Raw genomic sequence first — 7,653 nt, forward strand, 5'->3', positions numbered from 1 at the left:
AGAATACAGCCGGGGAGCTTGAAGATAACCGTGAGTCCAGGTTTCCAAACTGTCCGGCACCTGACAAAGATAATCGATTACTTCTTTGATCGGGAAAAAGAGGGGGCGTGAAGCCAGCACCCCGCTGGGAATAAAAAAAATAAGTCAGGTCTGGGGTCAGGTGCAGTGTGGGCCCTGCGCCGCCGCTCACTCCCGTGGGTGGGGAGCCAGCGTCTCCCGTGGGCTCGGCCCTCCGGCCACGGCGCGCCCCACGGCCTCGGGCCTGCTGGTGTGTCCGAGTGTGTCCCGCCCGGAGACCCCCCACCCCAGCTGACACCTACAGCCAGGCCCAGGCGTGAGGCTGCTTGTTAGGCAGACTCACTGGTGCCGCTGACCCGCTGCCCCGCTGCCCGCTGGACCCGTCCATCCATCCTTTGTTCGTTCGTTCATTCAGTCGAAGCTTGTTGAGAATCTACTACTTGCCAGGCACTGGAACCACAAACAAACCCAACGCTCTCCAGGGGTCTGTGCCCCCAGAGCAGGCGGGAGACCACCTGCCACTCCCTGCCGGGGCCGCGGGGGGGCGACACAGAGGGGGGACCCCACGTGCCTCCCGCACCTGCTCCAGCATGGCTGTGACCCCGATCTTTTTGGGTGCAGGGCCGGCTGTGGCCCTTCACTGCGCTGCAGGCGGGTGGGGAGCAGGGCTCCAAAGCAAGCCTCGCCTGCTTGGTAAGGCTCCAGAGGCCACGCCTTTCCAGAAGTTTCTGTCAGGTGCACATGGAGCTGTCTCCGCCCCCAGAAGATGTGAGACCCCGGCACCCTCTGTGCATCCTGGGCACTGCGCCCACACCCCGCACAGAGCAGACACTTAAAATTGGGCATGGGGGACCTGACACAAGGGCCCGGGGAAGGGGTGCACTCCAAGCCTGGGGGACAGAGAGCCGACCAGAGAGAGCCCGGCGGGCCCTTGAAGGCCCTGGAGCCCCGCTGCCCATAGCCCCCTGCCCGCCCTGCTCACCGACACCCAGCTCCTCCTCCTCTGTGGGCCACAGGCCGTTGGACGTCCCCTGGGGACCGTGGGAGTCATCACTGTGTGCAGCCACCATGGACAGCCGCACCTCCTGGGAGCTCCGGTCGTGGGTGGGGGGCAGAGGGCAGGACCAGTCAGACCTGCTCAAGAGGGGCCAGACCACAGTGGGGCCCCCCGCCTTGGTCAGTCACCCCAACCCCACCAGGGCACCTGACCTCAGTCAGTCACCCCAACCCTCCCAGGGGCCCCCACCTCAGTCACCCCAACCCCAGCAGGGCCCCTGACCTCAGTCACCCCAACCCCACCAGGGCCCTTGACTTCAGTCACCCCAACCCTCCCAGGACCCCTTACCTCAGTCAGTCACCCCAACCCTCCCAGGCGCCCCCACCTCAGTCAGTCACCCCAACCTTACCAGGGGCCCCTAGGTCATGCAGCTCCAGGAGCTCTAGGGGACCTAGGGAAGGAGGGAAGGATGAGGTTCCTACCTGGAGCTGACATTCAAGGTCCTCCTGTCCTTACCAGGCCCCAGGCTCCCCTCCCTAGAGGCTCCGGGATTCCGTATCCTGAGTCCGCCTGGCAGTGACCACACTGTCTTCCCACCGTCCATACAATCACAGCTCAAGGACGTGGCAGAGGAGCCAAAGGAGCTTCCCCCCGTGGCCTGGGCCTGGGTGGCGGGGTCATGTGCTCTGAGAGGCCTTGCGGCCCCATGGCAGCCTGGGCCCTCCTCTGCCCTCACCTCCCCCTGCACTGTCCATGCCCACCCACCCTTGTACCAGGCTCCCAGCCTGAGGAGATGGCGAGGGGCCTGGTTCTGGGGCACCTGCTGGTTCCGAGGGCCTGGGACAGGCCAGATTCTGCATTTCTAAGAAGCCTCCAGGGGACCCCGATGCTGCCGGCTGGGCTCAGGGGCCGCCCGGACGCCCCACAGATCCCTCTCTGGGCTGGACCCCAGTAGCGCTGCAGACGCCTGCGGGTGTACCTCCCTCAGGGCCCTGACCCGAGGGCTCTTCCTCTGGCAGAGGGCGCCTTTGAGAGCACCAGCCACCTTAGGGCTCTGGCATCCCTTGGACCCCTCCCACTCCCCCCACCTTAATTCCCAGGGGCTCCCCAAAACTGTCCACTCACCCGCCACTGCCCCCAAAGGACCCTCACCCATCTCCTGAGCCCTGGCCTCGCTTCCCAGCCTCCGTTCCAGTCCTCCCAGAGAGCGGGGCCTCTGGTGCGCTGTCCTGTGCTTCCCCACCACCCCCGGTCTGGTTCCCTCCCCTCTGCACCCCAAGACCCCGATGTGGACAGGGACCCATGAGTATGTGCCCGCCGGTGCACGCACCCGACGGTGAGCCAAGGAAAGCTCCCAGCCCTCTCCCCAAGCAGTGGGCACCTGGGCCGCAGGCCTCTTACACCAGCCGGCACAGTGCCAACGAAGACATGGGTGCCAGTCTGTACTCGCAAGCCAGACCTGTGTCTCGGGCCTCATGCCCCCGTGAGTCTCCCTGCTCCTTCCTTCTCGCCACCTTTCTGCCCTCACTTGACAGATGGCCGGGGTCCCTCTGCCCCGGGCCTGGAGGATGTGACAACTGACAAGCACAGCCCAGCCCTGCCCTCCGTCCCAGGGCCACCCACGGCCAGGCGTCCCCCAAATCCCAACATCGGACCCACCCTTCTCACCCAGACCCTCCAGCACTCTGTCCCTTCAGGGGCCACATCAGCTCCTTCCCTCCCCGTCCCAGGCTGAGATGGCCGTTCCCTCATGTGGGGCCCCCACGACTCCTTCCCGACCCCAACAGGCCCCTCTTTTGCTCTGGCGTGGCTCGTGGTGATAGACTCCTGAGGGCGCCCCCAACACCCCATGCACAGGTGCTGACCTCCACAAAGACCCTCATGACCTGCGCTCCGGCTATGGGCTCTGGATGGGAGGATGTTGATGTGTTTAGAGAAGACAGCTTTCCCTGGAGGTTGAACCCCCTTCTGCAAATTGGTCCCCAAAACTCTTTTCATGATTAAGACAAAGGCCACGGTCATCTATTCCAAGCCTGGGATGGGGCCAGGCTGCGGGCAGTGACAGTGGGAGCAAGCCTGGTGGGCTTCCTGGAGAAGGTGAGGTGAGACCCCAAAGGGGACAGTAGACCCAAAGAGGTAACCAAATCCCAAAGAGGATACTTTGGCCAGAGAGGGCAGAGGTCAGCTGGGGAGGCAGCTGGGGGAGGGGAGAGCACGGGCTGGGCCCTCCTCCCCCCGCCACCACTACCAGATGCAGTGACCTCCTGGCTCCCTGCTGCCCGCACAGCCCTCCACGCCCTGGTCCCTCAGCCTGCGAGCCCTCTGCTCTGGCCCCCATCCACCCCTGCGGCGGCCCCACGTGGGTCGGCTGCCTGGAGAGCCGCTCAGGTATGCTGCAGGTCAGCTCGGAAATGAGCATCAGGCTCATCCAAGAAATCTTGTATGAAAGATGTTGTTCACCCGTAAACATTGTTTAAAGGTTATCAAAGACAACGGCCCCCGAGAGGGGGGGGTCTCTGCCAAGACCCCCAGAGTGCACACTAGTTGACTGAGAACCCCACTTCTGGGAATTTAATCTACAGAAAAATGAGATATGTATGAAAGACTGACTACTCAAACATGCTTCATGGGTTTAAAAAAGCTGGACGGGGGGGCATCTGGGTGGCGCAGTTGGTTAAGGGCCCGACTCTTGATTTCTGCTCAGGTCATGGTCTCAGGGTCCTGGGATTGAGCCCTTTGTGGGGAGCCTGTTTCTCCCTCTCCCTCTGCCCCTCCCCCTGCTGTGCTTTCTCTCTTTCTCTCTCTGTCTCTCTCTCTCAAATAAATAAATAAATAGTTTGTAAGGACTATTTCATGGTGGGGGAGACTGCTTAGGATCCCACATGCAGTAACAAAGTCCTAGGATTCTCATGTAAAATCAGAAGTGGTCTCGGGTGTGGGGTTTGGGGGACTTTGTCTGCGGTGAGCCCGGCCGACCCTTACCAGAGATGGAATGCCCATTGAAAACCAAAGATGGTGACGGGTTAGAACAAAGGTAAGGACGAGACAGGTCAGTGGACACTACCTGGGGCCCTGGGGGGGCAGGGCCGGCTCCGGAGCAGGGGGGCTGCACGGGCGGGGGTTGCTGCCCAGGTCCAACGTCCAGGGAGCCTGAGGAGAAGACAGGGAGGGTCAGGCCTCTGAGCGGCCAGTGTCGGGGGGGAGGCTCCCGCGGGTAGGACAGGATGCTCTGGGCGAACCAGGGCGTCCTGCAGTCGAGGACATATGAGTTCGTAGGGTCAGGAGCAAAGCCAGGCCGAGGGGATCCCGAGGGGCCTCCCCACCCTGCCCTGCTGGCCCAGGGAGACCGACCAGCCTGGCTTCCTTCCATGTCATCTGGAGGTGAGCAGACGCCCCGTGACTTCGGGGTCAATATCGCCTGTGGTTGTGAGCAAGGTGGGCCGGGAAGCGGAGGGGAGTGCCCCGCCGAGCTGGGGAGCACCCAGAAAGGACAGTGGGGATGGGTCCAGGCAGGGATTTACCACTGGGGTGGGTACCTCTGAGAGACACCGCTGTGAGTCAAGAGTCCCTGTCCCCGGGGCTCACTGGGGACTCGTCACCTGAGGAGGTGAGTCCAGAAACCAAGGTTCTCCAGCTGGCCATCCCCTAACAGCCACGCGGGCCTGAGAATTCCATCCTCCAACTGACACCGCGGGCAGTTAGGGCCTTCCCCGTGCACGAGGCCGTGAGTTTGGTTCTCTGAGGCCTAGAGGGACCCCAGGCTGGATGCTGACTCAGGCCCTGGGACTGTGGTGTCACCCTGACTCGTGGAAGCCACCCCAGAAGGCAGGACCTGCACCACCCAAGGTGGCCTCCCTCTGGCTGCCGGTCAGGCCAGGCTCCGGGAGCTCCTCTTTGGAGAGACCTGGGCTTGCACCTGTCCAGCACCATGAAGACCCTTGGGGGAGCCTGTCCCCCACACCATCATGCGGGTGCTGCCTGCCTGAGTTCATTCCTGGGTTTGGGCTCCCTGGGTCGCCGGGTCATGTGTCTCTGACCCAGGGTGGCTCTGCTCTCAGCTCCCACAGCCCCGGGGCTTTCCCCCCCAAAGCCCGGAGAATATAAAATGGGTCCAGACTTGGGGCGCCTGGGTGACTCAGTTGGCTAAGTGGCTGCCTTCGGCTCAGGTCATGATCCTGGAGCCCCAGGATCGAGTCCCACATCGGGCTCCTTGCTCAGCGCGGAGTCTGCTTCTCCCTCTGACCCTCCTCCTTCTATGCTCTCTGTCTCTCATTCTCTCTCTCTCAAATAAATAAAATCTTTAAAAAAAAAAAAGGGGGGTCCAGACTTGAGCTACCTGCCCAAAGGCATATTCAGTGACATTCTCCTCTTCACACACACCACGACCAGAGGGCACTCGGGGGCCGAGCTGAACCACCTGCCCCTTGGAGGGGCCTCTGAGAAAACTGAGCCCCTTCCTGGTGTGTGCTCCCCAAGGGCCCCTCTTCCCGCCTCACTGCCCCCAGGGCAGCTCAGTGACGGAAAGCCGCCTCCAGCCCCAGCAGACCAGCGGTCCCCTCCACGTGGGGCCTCCGGCTGACCCCTCACCTGGGACCCCCTCCACCAGCAGCATTTGTCCCCGATAGTCTTCCTGGGGGGGGGGCAGCTCCTCTGAGGAGCCTCTGCCCGTGGAAAGTTCTTACTGTAAAATTTTGTCGTCTGAGAGATGCGCGCCCCCTGCCAGATACCCTTGGGGGCAGCTGAAAGAGTCCCTCTCGAGAGGTTTGTAGGTCCCTAAGTGGTGTAGGGGCCACTCTTGAGGGCATCTCTGATCCACAGTGGGGCTCTCCGATTCCTGAGGTGCAAAAAATCTCAGAGCCGCAAACTGCTGAGAGAGAAAGAGGACCCCTCCCCCTCGGATGAGCTCGGGGTGAGGCCCAGAAGGCGAGGCTGGCAGGTGGGCAAAAAGCATGTGGACCAGCCCCTCCAGGCCACCGCAGCCACCAGCAGGGGCTGGTAAGGGATCTGGGGGTGACCCCACAAGAGGGTCATTGGGGAGTGCGGCTGGAGAGGTGGACCCCGGGCTTGGAGAGGATGGGGAGCCTGGGGCCTGCAGGCAGCTGGCCTGAGGCCTCCACCTGGAGCCCATCTCTTCGAAGGTCTGAGCAGGAGGACGGGCCACAGGGGCTCCAGGCAGGCGGGCCTGGGCGGGCAGCCCCTTCAGGGTGAAGCAAGTTGCCCAGTGGCAGTTCTGAGCAGAAGTGGGGAGGCTTGCGGCCCTGGGAACCGGCGGGTGCCCCCCACCTGGAGGGGGTTAGTGCCCCCAGGCCCTGTGCTCAGCGGGCATGCCCCCCTCCCAAGGCTGGCAGCATGGCAGGGGGGCTGGGAGAAGGGGTCCTGCACCCTGACAGCCCTTCCCCAGGCCCTCAGCCCAGCCTGGAGGGGGCTTCCTGGAGGAGGAAGAGAGGGGTATAGGGGAAACTGAGGCTTGACTGCAGTTGGACAAGAGGGCTTCAGGGCAGGCAGTGTCCCATGTCCCCAGGAGCTGGCAAAGGGCCTAGCAGGAGACCAAGGCTCAGGGGACCCTGGGGATGGAGCTGGGGTCAGAAGTCAAGCAGCGACCAGGACTCGAAGGGCAATTTCTAGATGCCAATGGTGTGCCATTGGCCTGTGGTTGGGGACCAAAGATGTGAGGAAGCAAGAGACGGCCCTCACCCCGGCATGGGCACGGAGTCAGGTGCAGCCCAGGAAGGCTTCTTGGAGGACGCAGAGAGGGACAGAGGACCCTGGGTGCTCTTGGGGGGACCATCATGAGAGGAGGGGCAGCGTGGGCACACAGAAGTGGGGCATCGTGGGGGGGTTAACAGTGCAGCAGTGGGGAGCAGGGGAGGGGAACAGGGTGGGGTTGGGAGAAGGACTCCCAGCTGGAGCCGTGAGGCTTTGTGGAGACAGAAGGCAGTGTGGCTGCTCAGCGGCAGGGGTGGGGTGGGAGGTGGAATCAGGTTCCTGGTGTGGGGAGGGGTGCGGGATGAACAGGAGAGGACAAGCAGGCTGAGGGGTGGGGACAAGCCCTGTTCTGGCCAAGGTCACGGTGCTTGTGAGTGACCACGAGCTACTGCGGGCGGACAGCCAGGGGCAGAGGGATCCTGAGTGGGAGGTGGCCAGGGTGTACCTGGGGAAGAGGCTCCGTCCCCGGGGCCTCCCAGGCAGCCTGCAGGAGGCCGTCCGCCCTCCAGCCTCACAGTGGAGGGGCCTCAGCTGAGAAGGCCCCTGACTGCTGCACGTTCTCACGCCCCCAACCTTGCTCTCAGTTCCCCAGCATGCACCTGTCACGGCCAGAGTTTGAAACCCAGAGCCTGGTGTATAGAAAGCTAGATTTACCGAGTGACAGAGCAGTGCGGGGGCGCCCACACCCCCATCTGGAGGCGCCCCTGGGCGGAGGAAGGCCCTGAACAGCACAAGCCCTCGGGTCACACCGGGAGTCTGGGAGCCCAAGCTGCTCACATCACAAGTGGCCGGTTCTGCCCAGGCCTCGCCCTGTGCCAGCGAATCTTCCCGCGATGACTTTGCACCCTGCCACTCAAGGTCCACGCGGGGGCTGGGGGAATGGGGGCGGGGGGGCAGGGCAGTGGGGGCCGCACCGTTTCAGATGGTTGGAT

The sequence above is a fragment of the Neomonachus schauinslandi genome, chromosome 4, assembly GCF_002201575.2.
Source record: "Neomonachus schauinslandi chromosome 4, ASM220157v2, whole genome shotgun sequence".
Classification (NCBI taxonomy): domain Eukaryota; kingdom Metazoa; phylum Chordata; class Mammalia; order Carnivora; family Phocidae; genus Neomonachus; species Neomonachus schauinslandi.